Below are 4583 nucleotides of genomic sequence, written 5' to 3'. Positions count from 1 at the left end.
ACACACACACGCACACATACACACACACACACACGCACGCGCACACATACACACACACACACACACACACACACACACACATCTTGAAGGGGGATTATATTTCTTGTTTTGATACAAGTCTTTTTCAGATTCACAGAGATAACCGTCTCCATAATGATCTAACTTCTGTCGATGGGGGCGCAAAACACATACGTAGGTGAGAAAACAACAACAACCCTCCAAAGCAAACTTGCTTTTGATTCAGAGGGGGGGGGGGAGTATGAGATACTGATGAGCAAAGCTCCCTGGTAATGGAGATGGGTTAATGACATTCACGAACTCAGAGGTTATTGTGGCTATAGCAGAGGCAGCATGGTGAAATCAGGCGCTACTTAAAGTAATGTAATGGAGATAAACGCCATTTTTTTGTTTGGTTATCTTTATCGATTTTTTTATTTTGGCTCAACACCTTTCATATCCATTTAAACACACGTTGCTTTGTTTATTTTATTTGAAAAGCCGTTAAGTAAAGGCACAAAAAATGTAAATTGAACTTTTCAAGGACTCTCACGCTTTAAAAGTCACTAAACGTTGGCGGCCATTTTCTTGCTAATTTTACTGCTGAAACCAGGTGATCCCTACCTCCCGCAACCCAAAATGTCTTGACTTCTACTGAAGATAGAAGGTAATTTCATTCAAACGAAAGCAAGACAAATGTACAGTCTTTAATTTGACACCAATAACTCCATAATACTCTGCTCATAGGTTGATGAGCGCCTATTTTCACCGTGTCCTGACACATATTATAGTTATGCAAAATGTGCAAAACAGTATATGGCCAATGCCTCTTGCAACACTGTAAGGCCATTTAAGAGGCGGGACCTCCGAATTCAGTTCACTTCTCTGATATGACCTGACCAAACAGGTAAATGTGTGTGAGGTGCCTTTCCCAAGGACACAACATCGGACCAAGCTGAGCCCCGAGCCCCAGAACCCGCAATTTCACGATTACGAGTCCGATAGTCTGACCACAAGGCTACTAATGCCATTACGCAAGTGTTTGTCGACAGGGGGTTAGATAGATAGATAGATAGATAGATAGATAGATAGATAGATAGATAGATAGATAGAGGGTTCAGGAAGAACGGAATATAAACAAATAGAAAGAGACATCATAGTAAATCTAGTAAGCGATCTATTTCTCTCATCTTAATGCAATCTATCAGCAAAAACACAGGCAGATCGAAATGCTTATTGTCGTGTTGGACTTCTGACTCCTGAAATTTTCTCAAACTACCACACGGGTGGTTGGCCGGTGATTTGCTCCTTCCTCTCAACCATACTTCTGTTGTCCTTATCTGCCCTCCTTTTTCCTTTCGTTTTTCTTACTCTCTTAAAACTCCTCTAGCGATCGGCTCTTATCAATACATTATTATATTTTTGAAAGTCCGTCACTTTGGCCGCTTAAAATTTCCCAACCACTTAACTTTTGAATTTGGCAAAATAAATTGGGGTTCAGAATCATTTAAAGAGTACACAGTTTCATTGAGGAGCCTTAAGTCACTGTAGTTTAATTTTCAGTTTTTCATTAGTTTCGTTTTGATGAAGTCCGTCTTTTAAGACGCCATTGTAAACAAGTGATGTTTCCGTTCACTTGCCGTGCACACTTATTCCACACCTTTGAAATTATGGAGTGTACAACCACGAACGCGGAATAAGAATCAATCTATAGGCCTACATATATTATTATTATTTGTCAACTTGGAAACGCATGTGTCCCTTTTCTCTCAAGAATTATTGCTCCATTCCAGTAGAGTGTAAATATAGTAAACCAATGACTTTCAGTTGATGTTAATACACCGATCCTTCCTTTCATCGAAAGGGGGCCCAGTTAGAATGAAATAATTCTGTTTCAAGTGCCACAAAACTCTTACTAAAACAATCTACCACGGCCTGGGGTCCAATAGTAAACATACTTTACTTATGTGAAAGAGGCAAGACAGAGTCCCAAACACAGAGGTACTACAACGGGCCAAGATGGAGAGCATAGTGTTATCCTACTGCGCTCTCAGCTCCCCTGGGCTGGCCACGTTCACCGCATGGACGACTCTCGCCTCCCAAAGAGGCTACTCAAGGGTGAACTGATCCTAGGCAAACGTTCTCTCAGCGGACAGAATAAACGCTTCAAAGATGCTCTAAAAGCATCTCTGAAGAGTTGTGACATTCCCCATACCACCTGGTAAGAAGCTGCTCGCGATCGCAGAGTTTGGCGCTCCGTAATAAGATCGGGAGTGGCCAAATTCGAAGAAAGTCGCGTCAGAAAGAAAGAATGGAGACGGCATCTGAGAAAAGACCGAGAGAGCCCTACCTTCCAGCCTAGTTCAGCCCCAAAAATCCCCTGCCCCCGCTGCAACAGACATTTCTGAGCGAAGATCGGCCTGATCAGCCATCTCCGCACACACCCCACCCCTCCAGTGATGTGAAGGTCATCTTCGCCAGCGAAGGACGAACATCATCATCAATTTTACTTGACAATTTCTACCACTTCCTCTGAATACTGTTACTACAGCTCAGTTATAGGTAACTGGCTGTACAATCTTCATCTCACAGTGAGGTTGAGTTTTAAGTAGGTACATGGCCGTTTTATCTGTCTGGTATGAAGAATAATCCGCAGTCTTACAGGCAGCAACGTGCCGTTTTCAAATGTTAGAGCCGTTTCAATTTTTGGGTAGGTTAATTACCCATTAATTAATTCTAATTTGTTTTTTATACTGTTTTCATTTCTGTTTTTGTGTTTTTAATCTTAGAACTGCGAAACTTCCACACAAGACCCCCGAAATTTTTCATCTTTATCCAAGTAAACTAGGTGCTTGGACCTACTTACCCTGGGATCAGGGGGTGAAGAAAGTATGAGGAAAAAATAACTGACGCTGGCATGGATCGAACTTTCAGACTTTCGAGTTCACAAATAAACACCATACTCGTTGAGCTATTGAGCCTTCATAATATACTCAATTAACACGAAAGTACGATCAAGTGAACGACGAGACAATGCTTTATTGACTGCCTATAAAGAACTTTAACCTGAGGCATCAGATTTTTTTAAAAATTGCCCTCGGCCATAATATGTTATCAGAGGTCAGTTGTTTTTCTTCTTTATTTGGTAAGTGTTTTACGGCGGTCGCAACTGCATACGGTCATATGAGCGCGCGGGACACATTAAACTTTTTCAGTTAGTAGGAAATTTTGAATTTTGCCATGGTGGCGGCGAAGCTTATATCGATTTTAGACAACCAAGGGATCTTTAACGTGGGCAACTTTCACACTGGACGTCCGAAATTTTTAGCTCTTGTCCGAGAAGGCTATGTGCAGATCTTTCCTACCAGAAGATCAGGGGTGTGGCTGAAGGACAGCAGTAAGAAGAAGGCGCCAAGGATAGCAGTAGAAAGGCTGCAGAAAGAGTCAGGAGCCCAGAGGAGGGGGCAAAGGAGGAGAGGGAGTGGGGGCAGAAAGAGGAGACGAAAGCAGACGACAGACCATTGCTAGAGGGAAGGAAAGGAGGTCAGAGGAGACAACTTTAGAGAAGAAATTTTTCCGTCGCTACCCGGATTCGAACCTGGGACCTTTGAATGAGAGGCCAACACCTTAACCTTGGGCCCACGAGAGCCCCCAGTCAGTTGTTTGGGCGAGAATAATATTTGATTTCTTAATGAGGGAAAGCCATGTTTTTCGCTTGCAGAATTCAAAACCAGATCCCAGTTTTAAGGGGCTGTTTGTTTTGTTTTTGTTGTTGTTTTTTAATTTCACTTCCGTCGGCCGATAATTCAGTGACGACAACTAATCTTTACTTTCCCCATCAGGTTTGCAGGCAGCCAAATGGATACAGCGAATTGACTTCATATTTTTGAAAAAATGAGTATTAGACTTGGAAGAGAAGTTACTTGAAATTGTAATGTATTCCACTTCTTTATTCTACACACGACTACAGTAATTCTAAAAGTTATGTTGTAGTAAGCATAATGCTGACACATTATTCTCGCGGAAAGCATGTAAAATTTCAAAATCTACATTCCCCTACTTGGATGAATTGTACATAATAATAATAAATAATAATAATAGATAGCATTTGTATAGCGCATATCCCCGCTCAGCAGCAGGCTCTATGCGCTTTACACTATATTATTACCCCAGCAGACCATAGAACACTCCGAAACATTCTCAGCTTCCAGGGAAGCATACAGTGCGAGCAGCCGACATAACAGCTTGCACTAGAAAGAATAATTCCATCTTTTTAGACAATCAACATCCCTTGTTCCCTCAAATAAAAACACCAGTCAGAGTAAAAGACCTAGGCTTCTGACCTGTAACAAAGAAAGATATAGAAGGTCATTTTTACCATCGTCCCTCAAAGCTTCCATTTTAACCATCTTGTATAAGTATACTTACGACCTTAGAGCATGCATCAGAATAACATTAAGTGTGTATCTAGCTTAAGATTGTTATTATTGTTTATATTGATGCTAATTTATATTATGCATGTGATTGTAAGCCTGCGTGTGTGTGCATGTGTGTGTGTGTGTGTGTGTGTGTGTATGTGTGTGTGT

Source organism: Aplysia californica, unplaced genomic scaffold, assembly GCF_000002075.1.
Source record: "Aplysia californica isolate F4 #8 unplaced genomic scaffold, AplCal3.0 scaffold00042, whole genome shotgun sequence".
In the NCBI taxonomy this organism is placed as follows: domain Eukaryota; kingdom Metazoa; phylum Mollusca; class Gastropoda; order Aplysiida; family Aplysiidae; genus Aplysia; species Aplysia californica.
Note: the sequence above shows the minus strand (reverse complement) of the source record.